This window comes from Aquarana catesbeiana, linkage group LG05 (genome assembly GCF_042186555.1).
Source record: "Aquarana catesbeiana isolate 2022-GZ linkage group LG05, ASM4218655v1, whole genome shotgun sequence".
Lineage (NCBI taxonomy): Eukaryota > Metazoa > Chordata > Amphibia > Anura > Ranidae > Aquarana > Aquarana catesbeiana.
The window spans coordinates 89,564,696-89,587,310 of NC_133328.1; the positions used below are offsets into that span (position 1 = coordinate 89,564,696).

A 22,615-nucleotide genomic window follows, 5' to 3' on the forward strand; every position below is an offset into this window, starting at 1 on the left:
ATTCTGCCGAAGAGATAAGGATGGAAAAACCGCAGGGACATAGAATTGATAGCCAGCCCGTCAGCCAGCCAAGCAGTACTTTAACCTGCTAAAATGTCAATCACACAGTACTAGTAGTATTTAAATGCTTGATCTCAGGACGCCACATGTGAATACTAGAGATGGGCTAAACACCCCTTGGTTCGGTTCGCACCAGAACTCCTGAACATCAAACCCCAATGAAGTCTATGAAAAATCAAAAGTACCCATTTTGAAGGCTTAAATGCAAGTTATTGGCCATAAAAAGGGTATGGGGGCCTGGGTACTGCCCTGAGGGACATGTATCATAAATGCAAATAAAACTTTTAAAAAAACATTGTTTTTAAAAGAGTAGTGTGTTTAGTATTGCTTAAAGTGAAACAATAAAAATGAAAAATTCCTTTAAATATAGTGCCTGGGGGGGGGGGGTCCCCTTAGTCTGCCTGTAAAGTGGCGCATTTATACCACGTATAGAACCTGTTGCAGCAAAACTGACATTTCTAAAGAAGAAAAAATACTTTTACATTGCCAGCAATGCAATACCATTGCCGGCAATAAAAAAAATCTGAAAAAAACGGCGTGGGGTCCCCCCCAATCCATACCAGGACTGTGCTCTGCCCCCCCACCCCAAAACACCTTGTCCCCATGTTGATAGATCAAGGGCCTCTTCCCAACAATCCTGGGCGGTGGTTGTGGGGGTCTGCGGGCAGGGGGCTTATCATGGGGGGGGGGCACCAGACCCCTACCCATTCACCAAAAAAGTGTCAAAGTAATAAAAACACAGACAGATTTTGTCAACTCCTTTTATTAAAAATAAAAACGATGTCCCCCAATGTGGATCCATAGTTAATCACGATGACGCCGCCACCATCGGACCCAAAAAAAGAAGGAAAAAATGCTCTACAGTCAACGAAGGCGAACTGCCTACTGCAGGCTCTGCCGCTTGCCAATTCTTATATGGTAGGGGCAGAGCCACCTGGTGACGTCACCTGGTAGCACCGCCCCCTTGTGATGTTACCTACCCAGCATGCCACGTCGGAGCCTGCAGTAGGCGGTTAACCTTCGTTGACGGCGGAGCTTGTTTTTTTTTTGGGTCGGTGTCGGGCCATTTGTTTTTTTTTTTATTTTTAATAAAGGATTTGTCAAAAACTCTTGTACTGTCTTTATTCACTTTTACACTTTTTTGGTGAATGGGTAGGGATACTATGTACCCCATACTCATTCACATGTGGGGGCTGGATCTGGGGACCCCCTTGTTAAAGGAGCTTTCAGATTCCGATAAGCCCCCCCCACCCGCAGATCCCCACAATCACCGGCCAGGGTTGTCGGGAAGAGGCCCTTGTCTCCAACATGGGGACAAAGTGCTATGGTATAGGGCTGCATGGTCAAATAAGAGTCTGGTATGGGGGGGGACCCCACGTCATTTTTTTAAATTTAAATGTTTTTATTTTTGGTGTCTTTTTTTTTCTTTATTTTTGTTTAAATAGCCGGGCCGGCAATTTCAAACGCTAGTCAATTTTAAATGTGATTTGACTTTTTTTTTTCTTTAAAAATGTCATTTTTGCTGCAACTGGTTCTATACGTGCTACGGATGTACCACTTTACAGGCAGACTAAGCGGACCCCCCCCCCCCCCCCCCGTCACTATATTTAAAGGAATTTTTCATCTTTATTGTTTCACTTTAAGTGAAACAATAAAAATAAAAAATTCCTTTTGTCAAAAACTTGTCTAGTGTTTTAAAATTTTATTTTTGACAGAGTTTTTGGTGAATGAATAGGGGTACAATGCTTTGGGGTGGGGGAGATGTGGCCTGGTATGGTTCGGGGGAGGGGGGCACTCGCTCATCCTCCTCCCCCTCCTAAACTTTGGCGAGGGCCTGGTATGGAATGGGGTGGACCCCATGCCTGTTTTTTTTTTTTTTTTTTTTTCTTACCAGCTCTTCCCTTTTTTTTTTTTCTTTCAGATGTCAGCAGGAAAGCCCACTGACAGCTGATGACTCATCTGTTGTTAGGGACACATTGGCCAGCTTCCCCGGCCCTGCTATTAAACATATTGACTGTGCGTTTGGCAGGGCAAACAAACGCACAGAGTAGTCGAACTTTTGCTTGGCCCAAACCGTTTGCCCAACACTAGTGAATAAATAACCTTTCAGTAATTTATATTGCATTAAAATATCCACCCAAGTACTATGGGTACCCACCTTTTATGGGAAGGTTTACAGCCCAAAGCAGGGGGGGTTAAGGGTCTTCTTTTTCAGGAGAGGCTAAACCTGGGAAAGAGAAATAAAAAAAAATATCCAGAACTGTTTAAAACAAGGATGGGGGAAAAAAAACAATTGGTAGGGGGTCCAGCTCTATTTATATGGGCTTGTAGCACCCCTCTGACACCCTAAAGGCAGCATAGCACCTCAAGAGCGGCAGGGGGAACAGAGAAAGGATACTGGTCGACAGTCACTTTTGTATTTTTTTTTAAGTTTTATTGCAAATGGTTTAGGAAGTGAGGGTCCAAGATACCATAGCAGATCACTTACAGACTCTCCAGATCAATGTCCAAATTCAGTGTCAGAACCTTTAAGCTGACCCACTAACACTGTAAGCATGTTCCAAAATTTTAGTGCATACTTCAAGTGAGTCACCATGTTTCTCATGTATTTCTTCACATTTTTGTCATCACTATCAACATGCTACACTATCATATTTTATTTTTTAATCTGACCACTTAAACCTGCACTCCCCCTCCTGCACATGTAAATCTCATTTAAAGCCCTAGCTAGCATATTTAAATGATGTTATTTTTGGTGTGATAACATACCCTGACATTGTAACTGGACATTGCAGCCACAAAATCTGTTGTCCTTTGATTCAAATTTGTTAATGAACGGTCTGTTTGTTATATGAGGCTGATCTTTGGGCTGGAGGTTCTTCAGGTTGGACTGCTTGTGTAACATTCAGGCTGCGTTCACACTATTGCGAATTGGCATAGCAGGAGATGGTGACTGGCTTTCTATGGAGCCGGTTCACACATCTCTGCAGTGGCTCCGGTGCGAATTTCACAGGAGTCCTGTGTGTCTTTTGGCCCGTTTCAGGTCCGAGTTCAGCCCAAAATTCGTCTGAAATGGTGAATAGAGACGCGCCGGACTCCTGCTGTGAGCCGCTGCATAAAGCGTGAACCCAGCCTGAGTGTTTTTAAGGTGTAACAGCTGTTTGGTCTCAACAGTTTAATTATAGAGAGGTATACCTAGTACCATATCTACTGGCATTTTCTTTCCCCTTCCCAGAAATAGATTAATATTGAAACCATATGTATAGTTCTCAGACAAAAAACATAGTGGTGCTCATGTACAAAAAAAAAAAACAAAAAACGGATGCTTTAATAAATAGCAGTACATTTTTAATAATATTTTTATTTATTTTTCTGTAGCCTTATTAGTTGCTATAGATGACTACTCTGCTGTTTTCTCCACTTCTCTTTTTTACAAGATTTACAAATTGACCCTGACTATAAGGCTATATACACACATGAGTGTATTAAAATATATGCCCACTTATGCTTTTATCTTTCCCCCTGGAGCTGGCAGAAAAATTCAGCATAAAAAAAAAATGCCTGATCTGGTGCGTTTTTAAACACTTTTATGTGTGAAAGGTATATGTGCAATATTTTCAATATTGATTAGTTCTAGCCACTAAGCTGAAATTACATACAGTGCGTCCAAAAAGTATTCACATCGCTTCACATTTTTGTTATGTTACAGCCTTATTCCAAAATGGATTAAATTCATTATTTTCCTCAAAATGCTACAAACAATAACCCATAATGACAACGTGAAAGAAGTTTGTTTGAAATCTTTGCAAATTTATTAAAAATAAAAAACGAAAAAAAAATCCCATGTACATAAGTATTCACAGCACTTATTCAATACTTTTGTTGAAGCACCTTTTTGAGGCTGTAATTGTTGCCAGTCTTTTTGAGTATGATGCTACAAGCTCGGCACACCTATATTTGGGCAGTTTCTCCCATTGTTCTTGGCAGGACCTCTCAAGCTCTATCAGGTTGGATGGGGTGCGTCCATGCACAGCCATTTCCAGATCTCTCCAGAGATGTTCAATCGGGTTCATGTGTGAGCTCTGGCGGGGCCATTCACGGACATTCACAGAGTTGTCCCATAGCCATTTCTTTGCTATTTTGGCTGTGTGCTTAGGATCGTTGTCCTGTTGGAAGATGAACCTTTGCCCCAGTCTGAAGTCCAGAGCGCTCTAGAGCAAGTTTGTTTTTATCAAGGATGTCCCTGTACATTGTTGCATTCATCTTTCCCTAGATCCTGTCTAGTCTAATGCCCCGTACACACGGTCGGATTTTCTGACGGAAAATGTGTGATAGGACCTTGTTGTCGGAAATTCCGACCGTGTGTGGGCTCCATCACACATTTTCCATCGGATTTTCCAACACACAAAGTTTGAGAGTTTGCTATAAAATTTTCCGACAACAAAATCCGTTGTCGGAAATTCCGATCGTGTGTACACAAATCCGACGCACAAAGTGCCACGCATGCTCAGAGTAAATAAAGAGATGAAAGCTATTGGCTACTGCCCCATTTATAGTCCCGACGTACGTGTTTTATGTCACCGCGTTAAGAACGATCGGATTTTACGACAACTTTGTGTGACCGTGTGTATGCAAGACAAGTTTGAGCCAACATCCGTCGGAAAAAAATCCTAGGATTTTGTTGTCGGAATGTCCGATCAATGTCCGACCGTGTGTACGGGGCATAACCATTTCTGCTGCTGAAAAACATCTCCACAGCATGATGCTGCCACCACCATGATTCACTATAGGGATGGTATAAGTGAAGAGCGGTGCCTGGTTTCCTCCAGACATGATGCTTGCCATTCAGGCCAAAGAGTTCAATCTTTGTTTCATCAGACCAGAGAATTTTGTTTCTCATGGTCTGAGAGTCCTTCAGATGCCTTTTGGCAAACTCTAGATGGTCTGTCTAGATATGATTTTTACTGAGGATTGGCTTCCATCTGTCCACTCTACCATACAGGCCTGATTGGTGGAGTGCCGCAGAGATGGCTGTTCTTCTGGAAGGTTCTCCTCTCTCCACAGAGAAATGCTGGAGTTCTGTCAGAGTGACTACTGGGTTCTTGTTCACCTCCCTGACTAAGGCCCTACTCCCCCGATTGCTCAGTTTGGTCGGATGGCCCGCTCTAGGAAGAGTCCTGGTGGTTCCAAACATCTTCTATTTATGGATAATGGAGGCCACTGTACTCATTGGGACTTTCTATGCTGCAGAAATTTTTCTGTACCCTTCCCCAGATCTGTGCCTTGATACAATCCTGTTTCAAGGGTCTACAGACAATTCCTTGGACTTCATTGCTCGGTTTGTGCTCTGACATGAATTGTTAACTGTTGGACCTTATGTAGACAGGTGTGAGCCTTTCCAAATCATGTCCAATCAACTGAATTTACCACAGGTGGACTCCAATAAAGTTGTAGAAACATCTCAAGGATGATCAGTGGAAACAGGATGCACCTGAGCTCAATTTTGAGTGTCATGGAAAAGGCTGTGAATATTTATGTGCATGTGATATATAATAGACTATATATATATATATATATATATATATATATATATATATATATATATATATATATATATTTACACAGTTGTATGAAAAAGTATTTGCCCCCTTTCTGATTTTTAATTTTATTGCATATTTGTCACACTTAAATGACTCAGATCATCAAACAAACCAAACTTTATTTGTTTGATGATCTGAGTCATTTAAGTGTGACAAATATAATACACTTTATTATTTTATTTATTTATTTTACACAAAGATAACCCGAGTAAGTACAAAAGTTTTTAAATGATGGTTTCGTTTATTAAAGCAAAAAAAGCTGTCCAAACCTGCCTGGCTTTATGTGAAAAATTAATTGCCCCCAAACCTAATAACTGGTTGTGCCACCCTTGGCAGCAACAACTGCAATTTGCTTTTGCTAAAACTGGCAATGAGTCTTTCACATTGCTGTGGAGCAATTTTGGCCCAGTCTTCTTTGCAGAATTGTTTTAATTCAGCCACATTGGAAGGGGTTTTCCAGCATGAACGGCCTGTGTAAGGTCATGATACAGCATCTCAATTGGATTTAAGTCTGGGCTTTGACTAGGCCACTCCAAAACCTAAATTTAGCTTTTTTGAACCATTTGGAGGTGGACTTGCTGTTGTATTTCGGATCATTGTCCTGCTGCATAACCCAAGTGCACTTGAGCTTGAGGTCACAAAGTAATGGCCGGACATTCTCCATTAGGATTTTCTGCTAGAGCTCAGAATTCATGGTTCCATCAATTATGGTAAGTCGTCCAGGTCCTGAAGCTGCAAAGCAGCCCCAGACCATCACGCTACCACCACGTCTGACTGTTGGTATGATGTTCTTGTTATGAAATTCTGTATTAGTTTTATGCCAGATGTAACGGGACGCACACCTTCCAAAAAATTACATTTTTGTCTCATCAGTCCACAGAATATTTGCCTAATGCCGCGTACACACAAGCGGAATTTCTGTCGGAAAAATATTCGATGGTTTTTATTGCGCGTCGGAATTGGTACAGATGATCGGAATTTCAGATCAGAACTTTTTCGACCGAAAAATTGAGAACATGCTCTCAATCTTTTGCTGGCTGGATTTCCGCCAGCAAAAGTCAGATGGAGCATACACACGGTCGCATTTTCTGACCAAAAGCTCTCATCGGACTTTTGCTGGCAGAATTTTCACTCATGTGTACGGGGCATTAAAGTCTCAGGGATATTCAAGATGTTTTTTGGTAAATGTGAGGTGAGCCTTTGTGTTCTTTTTGGTCAGCAGTGGCTTTGGCCTTGGAACTCTCCCATGGATGCAATTTTTGCCCAGTCTCTTTCCTATTGTTGAATCATGAATGGTGATCTTACCTGAGGCAAGTGAGACCTGCAGTTCTTTAGTGACTTGGGTTCTTTTATGACCTCCTGGATGAGTCGTCATGCTCTTGGAGTACTTTTTGTAGAACCTTTTGGAGTACCTTTTGTAGAAGGTTCACCACTGTTCCAAGTTATCTCCATTTGTGGATAATGGCTCTCCCCATGGTTCACTGGAATTCCAAAGCCTTAGAAATGGCTTTGAAACCCTTCCTAGATCGTTACATGTACATTACTTTGTTTCTACGCTGTTTTTGAATTTTTTTAGATTGTGGCATGATGTGTGGCTTTTTGTGATCTGTTAGCGTGCTTCACTTTGTCAGACAGCTTCTATTTATGTGATTTCTTGATTCAACAGGTCTGGCAGTAATCTGGAAAGTGAAATTTAACTCAGCTTTCCAAAAAATTGTGGTTAATCACAATTCATTCACGATTCAGCATGGTAGGGCAATTACTTTTTCACATAGGGCCAGGCAGGTTTGAACAGCTTTTTTCCCTTAATAAATTAAATAATAATTTAAAAACTGCATCTTGGATTTACTCGGGTTATCTTCGTGTAATATTAAAATTAGTTTGATCTGAATCATTTAAGTGTGAGAAATATGACAAATAAAAAAAAAATCAGGAAGGGGGCAAATACTTTTTCACAGCACTACGTGTGCGTATGCATGTATGTATGTATATGTGTAAATATATATATATATATATATATATATATATATATATATATATATATTCTACATTTTTTTTTAAATACATTTTTCAAAGATTTCAAACAAACTTCTTTCACGTTGTCATTATGGGGTATTGTTTGTAGAATTTCGAGGAAAATAATGAATTTTATCCATTTTGGAGTAAGGCTGTAACATAACAAAATGTGGAAAAAAATAAGCACTGGGAATACTTTCCGGATGCACTGTACATATGGATAAATTATGCCACCAGTACTTTTCTCTCTGAACCCAAGTTATGGGTATTGTTTTTATTTTTATTTTTTTATGCCCCTAAACACTGCTCTAAAATACAAATATAAATTCCACAAAGTGCATGTACACATTGGCTAATAGTGAGCTGTATTTAAAGACAGGGGAAAAAAAAAAGAAAAATGCTTCTAAACCCTGAATTTTTTTTTCTTCCCATGTGCTTGTAGCCCAATGTGTTGATTTCAGTTTGGAATTTTGAAAGACATTAGGCTCAAGGCAAAAGCTTACACAGCAGGATAATGATCCTTATTTTGAATAAAGATGATACTTAAAGCTTTGTGAACCGACCCTACTAAAAGGACTAAACTCAAAGTTTTATTATGCTTTTTTTTGCATGTAGGTATCATTAGCTAGTTACAGAAATTGCAGCATTGTTGTTGTGTTTTTTGGAAAATGTACTTATCTTTCCTGATAAGGTGAAGGTAAATGTGTGTGTGTGCTTGCACAACAAAGCAACAAAGCAAAGGGCTGTCTTTTAGAAAAAAAAATAAACCTTACAGTATAACTAAAGGCAAAATATATATTTTTCTCATTTTTGCTTAGAGTCGAGAGGGATTGGAACACTGGTTAGTGCTTTTTTTGCTGTCTATGCCCCCATTAAGGAGATTCACCCTCTGTCTTGTTTACTGTTATTACTGAAAGTGAAAGAAAATCCATAATTTTGGATTGTCACCAGAATAGAGACAGAGGGGAAATCTTCCAATGAGGACACCAACTCTGGTAACCCTAGTGTCAATCAGGGATTCCCTCACTTTTGAGGGATTTCTTGTTTTGGCTATGGCATACCTCCCAACTTTTTGAGAAGGGAATGAGGGACACCTATCATCAGAAGTATGCAGGCATAGGACACACCCCTTGCCACGCCCCTTTAAAGGAGAATTGTACAAAAAAACAAGATTGATTAAACCCACAAGTGATTTTTTTTACCACTATTATTCCTTTATATTGGCTTTTGGAATTTACAAATGCAGCAATTTAGAAATCAGATGAAAGGTTTAGCGCTGGGAAACACTTTTTGATAGATAAAAAGTGCATTTTATATACATCTATATAGATCAGACCAAAATGTGGGACAAATGAGGAGGAAAGAGGGACAGAGGGACATTGCTCCAAATCAGGGACAGTCCCTCAAAATCAGGGACAGTTGGGAGCTATGGCTATGGGACAGGAAGTATTGGGAAATCGAACAAAACACAAAACAGGAGGTTATACCCTTCTAAAATGGAAAAAAAATGCCTTTTGTTCTACTGTAACTCACAAATTCATAAATGTTCCATAGATTGCTATTTCCTTTGGAGTGTAATCTAGAACAAATCTAAAGTATGTCTGAAGCCATTTACTGTATTTTAAAGAGTAACTCTACTCCCCTAGTGGGGAAACATAATAGCAAATAAAGAAAGAATAATATAGCGCGTACAATTGCGACACAAATCATATTGGAATTGAATGTTATTAAAAATTACCTTTCCTTTTCAATCTGCAGCTGCTGTAATTTCCTGAAAATGCAATGCAATATGGCTACCTGGAGGTGTTCTGTACACAGAATGTGTACTGACCACTCCTCAGAAACATCATTTCCTGCTTGTGTGATTGGCTCATTGATTTTCCCAGAAGTCTACACTAAGATACAAGTCACATCCCCTGCAACAAAAATGTCATTTTTGGTGCAATATTCCCAGTAGGAAATTGCATGTAAAGGGATGCAGGCCCAGTAGCTTTCCTCATTAGAGGCCTGCAGGTGCTGCAGCTGATTGATAATTATGAAATCACTCCCATTAGATTAATTTACCTACATGGACACAGACAAACACACACATAGATTTCTTCAGAACAACAAAAGGTAGGAATCTGCAACAGTTTGTCAGAATCCTTGCAATGTACATAGGTCACCCACAGGGGAAAGTTTTTTTTTTTTTTCAACAAGAGTGGAGTTGCTCTTTGTTTTGGATAGAGTGGGAAAGAGTTGAAACCCTCATATCAAGTTTGCTGTCTGCATCCCTCTAACCACTGTCACTGGGATATAAAGTGATAGGAAATTCAAACTTTTACAAATGTTACCGAAACAGGACTAGAGCTCCTGCAATGAGGACACAAATTTTAATTGTATAAAATGGGATTTACCTCTGATTTTGGACAGATTTCCTTTCACTTCAAGGGAAATCTCCAAAAAAGGGCGTAAAGGAAAAACTTCCCAGTAGGACACAGACAGCAAAAAAAAGAGAGAAAAAACATTAACCCCTTCCCGACCAGCCGCCACAGTTATACTTTGGCAAGATGGCACTGCTGCGCGAGCCATCTTAGCTGTACGTCGGCTCTTTAAGATGCTGTAGCAAGCACGTGCCCGCAGCGTGTCCCCTGAGCTAATGCGCGTGCCCAGCGGGCGGGATGACCGCTGGGCACCCTCGATCACTCGTGACAGAGCGCGAACCGGGATCTGTGTGTGTGTAAACACACAAATCCCGGTTCTGTCAGGGGAGAGGAGACAGATCATGTGTTCCTACTAAGCAGGAACAATGATCTTACTCCTCCTCTAGTCAGTCACATTCCCCCCACAGTTAGAACACATCTAGGGAACACATTTAACCCCTTGATTGCCCCTAGTGTTAACCCTTTCCCTGCCAGTGACATTTATGCAGTAATCAGTGGCTATTTTTAGCTCTGATCGCTGTATAAATAGAAAAGACACAATTTTGTTGTGCTGGGATCATGTAAATTTAAATCAGCAAGTAATGAATTAATTAATGAATTATGAAGTATAAAAGCAGCTAACACAATATGAGAGGTTTGCACAGTAATTAATATAGTAGATGGTGTAGCGCTAAAATAAAACTGAATAATGAACTTTCAATGCTCAAAATGAATTGAATTACAACATCATTTTAAAAGTCAATAAAGCTCTGGATTAACAGTGGAGAGTCAGGTGAAAATCCGCTTGTAAGGACACCACAACCAACACCCAAAGACACTGCCTCTTACCCTCAGGTAGATAACACAGGCATAGGTATTTTTTCCAACAACCGCTCTTCAGCAGTATGGGAAATAAAAGACTGCAGCTCCTTTACGTAGATGTCAGCAAGCCTAGATGCCTCTCAGTGACAGATCCTCACCAGCATGGGTTTGAATATACCACCAATGTAATAACCCAGTAGATAGAAGAAAACATTTTGTAGTGTAGACATCCCAAACATCTCCACCATGCTCCAGCTCCTCTCCGATTCTTTCTTGTGGAGAAGTGTATAAATGTCAGTCCCGATAAAAATCGCAGATTACAGCTATTACTAGTAAAAAATAATAATAATAATAATGCCATACATTTTTCCCCTATTTTTAGCTTTTGCGCAAAATAAAAACCTCAGAGGTGATCAAATACCACCAAAAGAAAGCTCTATTTGTAGGGAAAAGTTTTCATATGCATTCGCCAAAAGAGTCTTTCGTTCATTCGGATGTTTCCAAATGAATGATAATGCTGAATTTCATTCGAAAACAAATTCATAACGAATCGAATTGCACATGCTTAGGCCTCATGCATCCTGGACGTTTTGGTGATCATTCCTAGACGCCTTTCCTCTTGGCAGCAGTGTTTTGGCAGAAAAAGCACTTGACACTTGTAAATGTGTGTAATAGGTTTAGGCACATTTAGGTCCTGTATATACTTCAGTATAAGCCGAGTTTTTCAGCCCATTTTTTAGGCTGAAAACCCCCTGCTTATACTCGAGTGAATGTTAACTCAAGAAAAAATGTCTCGCAATGGAGGCGAAAAAGGGGGCGGGGCGCTCATGAATCGGCCCGGCACCCCTGTGAGTTTCCACTCCTATGCTGTATGTCAGTGTGTGCAGCCGCATAACAATGTCCCGCCTCCTAGACTGCCTCTTGTGATAGATGGCACAGAGATCCAATGCTAGGAATCATTGTGCCGTGTGTCATAGGAGGCGGGACATCGTTACCGCAGCTGCACGGTGATTCAGATCTGACACAGCGGGACATCGTGACATCTCATTACCAGGAACTGGTAAGGCTGTATATGATGGGCACTGGCAGGCTGTATTTCATGGGCACTGATGGGCACTGGCAGGCTGTATTTCATAGGCACTGATAGGCTGTATATGATGGGCACTGGCAGGCTGCATTTCATGGGCACTGCATTTCCCACCCTAGGCTTATACTCAAGTAAATAAGTTTTCCCAGTTTTTTGTGGTAAAATTAGGTGCCTCGGCTTATATTCGGGTCAGCCTATACTCGAGTATATACGGTATGTCAAGTGCTTGGGTGTTAATTCATTTAATTGGCCTAAGTGCTAAATGTAAGTTAAGACTTGTTTACACACATCAAGCATTTTTACTGTCAAAGGGCTGTTGCTTCTGGATGCGCTGGCAATGGTTTTTATTTCTGCCTCTAAATGCCTACGTATGGACATATATGCCACATACAGACGATCGGAATTTCCGACAACCAAGCTGTGGATGTATTTCCAACGGATGTTGGCTTAAACTTGTCTTGCATACACACGGTCGCACAAATGTTGTCGGAAATTCAGATCACCAAGAGCGCGCTGATGTACAACATGTATGACAAGCTGAGAAAAATTAAGTTCAATAGCCAGCGAGGCTCTTCTGCTTGATTCAGAGCATGCGTGGAATTTTGTGCGTCAGAATTGTATACACACGCTCTGAATTTACGACAACGGATTTTGTTGTCAGAAAATTTGAGATCCAGCTCTCACACATCTGTTGTCGGAAATTCCAACAGCAAATGTCCGATGGAGCATACACGCGGTTGTAATTTCCGACAACAAGCTTACATCGAACATTTGTTGTCGTGTATACATGGCAATAGGCTAACATGTAAGGGCATTTAGAGGCAGAAAATAATGCTAGATGCCCCTAACAGCAAAGTTAAAAAACATCCAGTGTGCATGAGGCCATAAAGAACAGAGGTTTTTAACCACTTCAGCCCCGGAAAGGATTTACCCCTTTAATGACCAGGCCAATTTTTGCAATACGGCACTACAATGCTTTAATGGACAATTGCGCGGTCGTGCGACGTTGTACACAAACAAAATTGATGTCCTTTTTTCCCACAAATAGCTTTCTTTTGGTGCTATTTGATCACCTTTTTTGCATTTTTTTTTTTTGCGCTATAAACAAAAAAAGACCGACAATTTTGAAAAAAAAACAAAAACATTTTTTACTTTTTGTTATAATAAATATCCAAAACAAAATGTAAAAAAACTAATTTCTTCATCAGTTTTTAGGCCAATATGTATTTTTGGTAAAATTGCAATAAGCGTATATTGATTGGTTTGTGCAATTGTTATAGCGTCTACAAAATAGGGGTTAGGTTTATGGCCTTTTTTTTCATAATTTTTTTTTCTTTTCGTAGTAATGGCAGTGATCAGTGATTTCTAGCAGGACTGCAACATTGTGGTGTACAGATCGGACGCTTTTGACACTTTTTTGGGACCAGTGACATTTATACAGCGATCAGTGCTATAAAAATGCACTGATTACTGTATAAGTTACACTGGCAGGGAAGGTTAACACTAGGGAGCGATCATGGGGTTAAATGTGTTCCCTGGGAGGTGTTTCTAACTGTGGGGGGAGTGGACTGACAAGGAGTACAGAGAGATCGCTGTTCCTTATCCCTAGTAACAGACAATATCTCTCTACTCCCCTGTCAGAACGGGGATCTGTTTGTTTACATTGACAGATCCCCATTCTGGCTCTCTGTGGAGCGAACGTAGGTGGCCAGCGGACATCATGGCCGCCGGCCAGGCACATTGGCGCCGCGCTGTGGGTGCACACAACCACTGTGTCAATTGCACGAAGTGACGTACACCTACGGCGATTCATGCGATAGAGCCTACCCGCCACAGTTTAATGGTTAAAGTGGTTGTAAAGTCACATGTATTAATTACTTTGCTTCTCTGTTTTAGGTCCCTGTTCAGTACAGTGTGTGCGTTTTTTCCTAAAATTTATAATGCTAAATACCTTCTTTATGATAGTTTTAGATTATAATGTTCAGCATAAAAAATTTGAAAAAATTGTACAGAAACATTGGCCTATATTGAAGCAGGATAGGGTCCTAGGTCCAGCACTCCATGAATGGTCTCAATTTATTTATAGGAAGGCACCATCCCTTAGAGACAAATTGGCACCGGGAGTAATAGATCCTCCGGCACAATTTGAAAATAGGCTTTTTTCTTTCTTGACTGGCTTCTATGCGTGCGGCCGGTGTCCTGCTTGTAAGCAAGCTAGGAGTAACATCAAGAAACGTAAGGAATTTGTGGCAACTGCTACTAATAAGACCTATAAAATGAAAGAGTGAATTACAAGTCCTACCACTGAGGTCATCAGGGCTTTTTTTCAGCGGGAACGCGGGGTAACGCAGTTCAGGCACCTTCTGGACTGACTGTATGTAATGGCAAGGGGTGCTGGGGTGTGCTGCAGGGTATTGATGCTCACTGCTGGGGGATCTATTCTAGCTGGAGGGGATCTATTTTTGCAGGGGGGTCTATTGTTGCTGAAGGAGGTCTATTGTTGTTGGTGGGGGACCTATTGTTGCTAGGGGTGGGTCTTATGTTGTTGGGGGGTCAGTTGTTGCTGAAGGAGATCTACTGTTGGGGGAGGGGTCTATTGTTGATGGCTGCCAGAGTGTCTATTAATGCTGGCTGTGCAGAGATCTGTTGATGCAGCTGGGAGTCTATTGTTGCTGAGGGGGGGGATTTTGTTGTGGGTGGTACATTGTTGTTAGGGGGATCTATTGTTGTTGGTTGAATGGGATCTATTTTACTGCTTTTCTTGATATCATTACCAAATTTCATACAAATTACTTAGCACCACAAAATGATACTTGGTTCTGTATTGTCTAAAATGGGCGGTACTGGGAGGTGGGTACAGGATGGAACCAAGGGACGGTGCTCGGAGGTGGGTAGGGGCAGGGAAAAGGGGTGACTCAGAAAAGGAGAGTTCCTGCACTTATTGTCAGAGAAAAAAAGTCCTGGAGGTCGTATACATATTGGAATGCAGACTTGCAATATGTAAGGAGGACCTCAAGACCGTTACATGTAAGAATAGGTGAACATGTTAACAATATTAAAGGTCTCATAACTCATAATGTCTCCAAACATTTTAGATTGTTTCACAACTGTGACCCTAGGCATCTCAAATTCTGGGGGGTAGAGAGGGTTACAAAACACTGGAGGGGAGGGAATTATATCTGACAGCTCATTCATCGTGAATCTTACTAGTTATATGAGACAAAGGTAGCAGTACCTACAGGTCTAAATGCTGAGTTTGACCTGAATTGTTTTATTTCTGACTTTTTTATTAATGTTAGTATTTTAATAGCGCTGAACTATTTTATTTGTGAAATACCTTCTTTGCAGAGCCCTGCTGTGCAGTCATGTGACCTCCCTCTGCTTCCCTTCCCGAGTAAGTGAGTACAGTGGGAGGGGCTGAAATTTCCCTCTGATAAATGCAAATCAGCAGAAGGAGGCCACATGTCTGCAAAGCAGGGCTCTGCAAAGAAGGCATTTAGCATTATCATTTTAGGAAAACACACATCCTGTACTGAACAGGACCCTAAAACAGAGAGGATCAAAGTAATTAAAGCGGAGTTCCCCCCCTTTTTACTACTTTGTCTTAAAGGAAAGACCACCCCTCCATCACTTGATTTTGGATACATTTTTTTTCTTCTTACTTACCTTTTCTGAAGCACTGAGTGTACTTCTGTCCTAGCTCAGCCGCGGCCCAGGGCGTCATTTCCTCTTCTCCCTCATTGCCCAGGGCATCATTTCCTCTTCTCCCTCATTGCCTTCTGGAACCTGTGTGTCCCAGAAGATGACGGGGCCATTCAAAAAGCGCAGCGCGACTCGCGCTGAATGCTCCACTGCCAGTTTCCCTTAGGTGGAATTGCAGCACCTGCACCCGATCTGATGGACGGATCGGCCTCGGGGGGCCGAGATTGCGGGCTCCCTGGACAGGTAAGTATCCTTATTAAAAGTCAGCAGCTAGCGGTTTGTAGCTGCTGACTTTAAATTTTTTTTTTTTTTTTTGCGGCTGGAACACCACTTTAACGTGTTTGTTACCCCAGCATTTCATGTCCCTAAAATGTGCCTGCTGTACCATGTACTTGTATGAGAAAGTATCCTGTTCTCTTTGTATTGCTTCCTTTTTGTGAAATCCCTGGTGTTCCTGCCAGTAATTCTGCTTTTCTATCAAAAACTGACCACACTAAGCTGGAGAACACATCATGGTCAGTTCTCTAGCTATGCTGGGAACTCAGCCTGCTCTCCTACAATGATCAAACTTGTCCTGACACACCCCCTCAGCACAGCCTTTCACTGGAAAGCTTAGTGTACTGTTGCTTCTCCTTCCCCCAGCTCTTATGCAGCTAAGAACAGAGGAAATGTGATCAGTTATAAAAGAAAGCCCTACAAAAAAAAAATTAAAAAGGGTAAAAAAGTATTTATATATATACATAAGTGTTTTGCCTTTCATTTAAATTTTAAACTGATTGGGTTGTTTTACAAGGTGATCATTTACAATCACTTTAATACATGTTTCTTTACTTTACAAACACTAGAGCAGCTGCAGGGAATAGAATTACACAGACATGAGAGAAGAGGGGCAGGGAGGCTCTCACACAGACTACAGAAGAGAGAGAGAGGGAGTGGAGGAGATGCGGAGACACTGAGGAGATAGCTGGATGACGGAGGCAGATAAACTGACCATGCTATCAGAGATCAGCAGCCATAATAAACGTGGTCAGTTTATGAGGGGAAGATAGGAACAGGCAGGATCAGCCAGGTATTGTACAACATAGAAAGTGACAATTGACATGGCAAAAGCACTGTGCTATAGCTTGTGCCTTAAAGGGACGGGAGCATGTTTTTTTTTTTTTTTTTTTTTTTTGGTTTACAACCACTTTAACAGCTGTCTACCCTATTTAAAAAAGGGTTTTAGCTTCTTTACCGTTTCATGATGTAAAATAAGTCAAAACTTAAGGCCAGAACACAGTTTGGCAACTTTAAGGTGTGTTAGTAAAACTGTACATCATTTCACAAATACATAGTGCAGCCAAGTGGATTATATCTTGTTTTATTTCAAGAGAAATTGAGCTTTCAACTGATGAGTAATGGTAAAACTGGCACAAAAATGTATACAATATTATTTTAGCAATTTAGCTGTATATTTCTTGATATTGCCATAACCTGCCAATGAAGAACAACCCAAAATACATCTCTGAGTACAGCAATACAATATGTGTGTATTTTATTTGTTGTTTGTATCCATAGCAAGGCCCAGAAACAATAGAGTGCCTTTTGTTTTTTGTCCTATTTAAATAACACAGACTCTAACTGATACTGAATTAAGGTGTCCTTTTATGAAAGTGCGGTAAAATACCGCTTTTCAGTTCTCAGGCATTCTCAGAGGAGATCGCTCTCCTCTGAGTGCCTGTTTATGAAAGTGTGTAGATCGCTTCTCATGTTGAGTTGAGGAGCGATCTACAAACGCCGGGAACTCCTGAGAATGGCTCCTCTCACTGTAATCTCGTGTGATATAGCGGGATTACAGTATGAGGAACCATAAAATACAAAAGTTTAACACAAATCAGCACACATTATTCCCCAACATATTAATAAAATAATAAAGATAAATTCCCCCTACACAATATACATTAACCTAATTATAAAAAAAACATTGTTTTTATCAATATTTAAAGATCATACATGTCCCTATTTAAATGTGAATGGTGTATAGTAAATGAATGTAATGCACATATGTAATGCAGCTATACACCATTCATATAAATGCAAAATACATTTATAATCATTAAAAAAATAATTTTAATAAAGTATACAAGTATAAATATTTATTAATAAATTAAAATAAAATATATTTCATTATAGATAAACATAAAAATTGATAAACTGGTGCGATGCGAGAACACTGCGAATCCACTGTGGGTTCCCGCATCGCACCGACTCGCATGTCAGTTCACACTGCCATATGCTAATCGCTGGGGAGTGTCAATACATTGTTAAGGACACCCCCAGATCAGCTTGCATATCGCACTGCGAACTGACAGTTCGGACATGAATCGGATCGCATATGTGTGAACACACATGCGATCCGATTCTGGTCCGAACAGAAAAAAGGGTCCTGTGCGTGTTTGCACCGAATGCGGTGCGATATCAGCCATACTATCTGTACAGCTGATATCGCACCGCACAGACATCACATGTAATGTGAATGGCAGTGTGCTGCAAATAACATGCGATGCCTGTGCGATGTCCGGCATCGCACAAGTGTGAACTGGGCCTAAGGCTAGGTTCACACTGCTGCAGTGCAAATTTAGCGCGATTTTGATCCGATTGCGTTGCAAATTTGCATTGCGAATTCTTTGTGTGTTCTTGCGATTCTACTGCAAATTTTGCAATCTATGGAGCTGAATTCGCATTGCACACGGATCAAACTCGGACAGGACCCTTTTTTTACGCAGGTTAAATTCGCAACGCATTGATGTGAACAGCACTCATGGAAAACAATGTTATTAAAATGACTTGCGAATTTGAGCGATCGCAGCGGCTCAAATTCGCAATAAAATTCGCAGCAGTGTGCACCTAACCTAAAAGTTAACACCCCCAAATCAGTTCGCATATCGCAGTGCGATCTGCAAACTCGGACAGTAATCGAATCGCATGGGTGTGAACACCCATGCAATCCGATTCTGCTGTGGACCAAAAAAAGGGTCCTGTAAGAGTTTGGTCCGAGGGCAATGCAAATTTAGCAATACTATCTGTATGGCTGAAATCGCATCGCACAGAGATCGGATGTGATTTTGCACTGCGGTGCGAATCACATCCGATCTCGGACAAATGCAGCAGTGGGAACTGGCCCTAAATCATATTGCATTTGCACCAAAATGGTACAGGACCCTTTATTTGGTCCGCACTGGAATCGGATCGCATGGGTGTGAACACCCATGCGATCCGATTCCTGCACCATTACATAGTTCGCACTGCGATCTGTGAAATGATCTGGGGGTGTCATTAACTTTACATTGACACCCGCAGTGGTGCGCAGATGTCAATGTAGGTGCGATGTGAAAACCCGCACAGGAATCACGCTGGTTCACGCATCGCACAAGTGTGAACCCAGCCAGAGACGTGAACATCTAAAAAAAAAAATATATATATCTATATATAGCTATATATAGATATATATATATATATATATATATTTATATATATATATATATATATATATATATATATATATATATATATATATATATATATATATATATATATACACATACATATACATATATATATATATATATATACACTATAAATTCCTATCCTGCTGGTTTTGGGGTGTGTAATGGTGGGGAAGGTGTGCTCTGACTGTTTGGTGAAAGAAAGAAGTCAAAAGACTTCTTTCTTTCTCCAGAATATCAGCCAGTTTCAGGCTTCTCACTCTGATTCTCCACTTCTGAAATGGTGAATCAGAAAGTGAGAATTCTGTCACAGATCGCCAGTGAGGTGTGGAGATCGCACCTTCATAAACTGGCCGTTTCTGTGAATTCTCACTGTGCTGAGATAATCAGCGGAGAACATGTTCTCCGCTGATTATCTCAGTTTCATAAACTGGTAAAGCGCTGAGATCAGCGGTGAGACTCGGGATCGCCGCTGATCTCAGTTTCATAAAAGGACAATATCATAAGCATATCCTGTTTCTAACTAATACACTGTGTTTTTACTTTCTCCATCAGCTCATCACCCACAGTTATCTTTTATATTACTTGACCTTCGCTCTTAGATTGTAAGCTCTAACAGGCAGGGCCCCCTGATTCCTCTTGTACCAAATTGTATTGTAACTGTAATGTCTGCCTTCATTTTGTATAGTACTGAGCAAACTGTTGGTGCTATATAAATCCTGTATTTCAATAATTATAATACTATAAAAAATACACTGACCCTGATCTTTGACTCTGATCATGACCCTAACCCTGACCCTGACTTAGATCAAACCCTAATGTGAACAATATCCAGTACATTTTGCGCACCAGTCTCCACACACTGAGAAGCTGTCATTGATACAGAAACGGGCAGTATATGAAGCTGCTATCTCAGCACTTCACTGGCGATCTGTGTCAGAATTCACACTCCCCGATTCACAACCTCAGAAGTAGAGAATCGGGGAGTGAAGAGAGAATCCCGGAGGAAGATTTTTGACCTCCTCCTTCCTCGTTCAGACCCCTCAAGACAGTAACTATGTCCCCCTGCTACGTGTCTGTATATATGTGTATATATAATATGTGTGTGTGTGTGTGTGTGTGTGTATTTGTACAGTGGATATAAAAAGTCTACACACCCCTGTTAAAATGTCAGGTTTCTGTGATGTAAAAAAAATGAGACAAAGATAAATCATTTCAGAACTTTTTCCACCTTTAATGTGACCTATAAACTGTACAATTCAATTGAAAAATAAACTGAAATCTTTTAGGGGAGGGAAGTAAGGATAAAAAACTAAAATAATGTTGTTGCATAAGTATGCACACAATCTTATAACTGGGGGTGTAGTGGTGTTCAGAATTAAGCAATCACATTCAAACTCATTTTAACCACTTGACCACTGGGCACTTAAACCCCCTTAATAACTAGACCAATTTTCAGCTTTCGGTGCTCTCACATTTTGAATGACAATCACTGTACCTATATGAAATTTTTGTCCTAAATTTATACCGCTACATATCGTTGGTAAAAATAACCCAAATTGGTGGATATTATTTGGTCTTTGTGAAAGTTATAGAGTCCAAAAGCTATGGTGCCAATATCTGAAAATTGATCACACCTGAAGTACTGACGGCCTATCTAATTTCTTGAGACCCTAACATGCCAAAAAAGTACAAATACCCCCCAAATGACCCCTTTTTGGAAAGAAGACATTCCAAGCTATTAAAAAGATGCATGATGAGTTTTTTGAAGTTGTCATTTTTTCCCACAATTCATTGCAAAATCAAGATTTTTTTTTTCTTTTTTTTTCACAAAATTGTCATATTAGCAGGTTATTTCTCACACACAGCATATGCATACCACAAATTGCATCCCAAAACACATTCTGCTATTACTCCCGAGTACGGCGATACCACATGTGTGAGACTTTTAAACAGCGTGGCCACATACAGAGGCCCAACATGCAGGGAGCACCGTCAGGCGTTCTGGAGCACCCAGGCCAATTCTGACATTTCTCTCCTACATGTAAAAATCATCATTTTTTTGCTAGAAAATTACATAGAACCCCAAAACATTATATATGATTTTTTGGAAAAGACCCTAGAGAATACAATGGCGGTCGTTGCAACTTTTTACCTCGCACGGTATTTGCGCAGCAATTTTTCTAACGCGTTTTTTTGGGGAAAAAACTGTTTTGTGCTTTAAAAAAAAAAGATAACAGTAAAGTTAGCCAAATGTTTTTACATAATGTGAAAGATTAAGTTATGCCGAGTAAATAGATACCTAACATGTCACCCTTCAAAATTGCACACGCTCGTGGAATGGCGCCAAACTTCGCTACTTAAAAATCCCCATAGGCGACGTTTTAAAATTTTTTACTGGTTACATGTTTTGAGTTACAGAGGAGGTCTAGGGCCAAAATTATTGCTCTTGCTCTAACGATCGCAGCGATACCTCACATGTGTGGTTTGAACACCATTTTCATATGTGGGCAGGACTTACGTATGTGTTCACTTCTGCATGCGAGCACACATGGGGACACGGGGGCATTTTTTTTTTTTTTTTTTATTGTTCATTTTACTTTATTTATTTTAGTTTGATGCTTTTGTCCAAAAAATAACTTTTATTCCTATTACAAGGAATGTAAACATCCTTGTAATAGGAATATGGCATGACAGGTCCTCTTTACAGTGAGAAGCACCTGAGGGCGGCGGGAGAGGGGGACGTCCATTTATACAATATTTCTAACACATAGCATGTACATACCAAAAATGACACCCTGAAATAGATTCTCCTACTCCTCCTGAGTACGGCGATACCACATGTGTGAGACTTCCACAGCCTGGCCACATACAGAGGCCGAGTACAGCCGAGTATGGCTGAGCATGGCTGGGTATGGCTGAACATGGCTGGGTATGGCTGAGTATTGCAGAGTATGGCTGGGTATGGCAGAGTATGGCTGGGTATGGCTGGGTATGGCAGAGTATGGCTGGGTATGGCAGAGTATGGCTGAGTATGGCAGAGTATGGCAGGGTATGGCTGGGTATGGCAGAGTATGGCTGAGTATTGAAGGGTATGGCAGATTATTGCGGGGTATTGCAAGGTATTGCGGGGCATTGCAGAGTATTGCGGGGTATTGCAGAGTAATGCAGGGCATTGCAGAGTATTGCGGGGTATTGCAGAGTATTGCACAGGGAATTGCAGAGTAGTGCAGGGTATTGCTGCGCATGGAGGGATGGCTGAGTATGGATGGATGGATGGCTGGATGTGACTGCACATGTCATTGAGCAGCGCTGTGGGCACTACAGATACAGCCCACAGCGCTGCTGCCATCTGATCCCTCCCCCTCTCCTCCCCCTCTGTACTGATCGGTACACAGAGGGGAGGGAGGAACCGGCGTCATGACATGACAACGGTTTGTT

The 22,615-nt window shown here is 40.8% G+C and overlaps 1 long non-coding RNA gene across 1 annotated transcript in view; it reads right to left on the reverse strand.

The window, feature by feature from the left end:
• Positions 1 to 1,592: 1,592 nt before the first annotated feature.
• Positions 1,593 to 22,615, reverse strand: part of LOC141144353 (uncharacterized) — a 73,173-nt gene continuing 52,150 nt past the window's right edge. Inside the window, exon 3 of the long non-coding RNA XR_012244396.1 lies at positions 1,593 to 2,287. This is a non-coding gene — a long non-coding RNA (uncharacterized lncRNA). The remainder of the gene's footprint in view (positions 2,288 to 22,615) is intronic.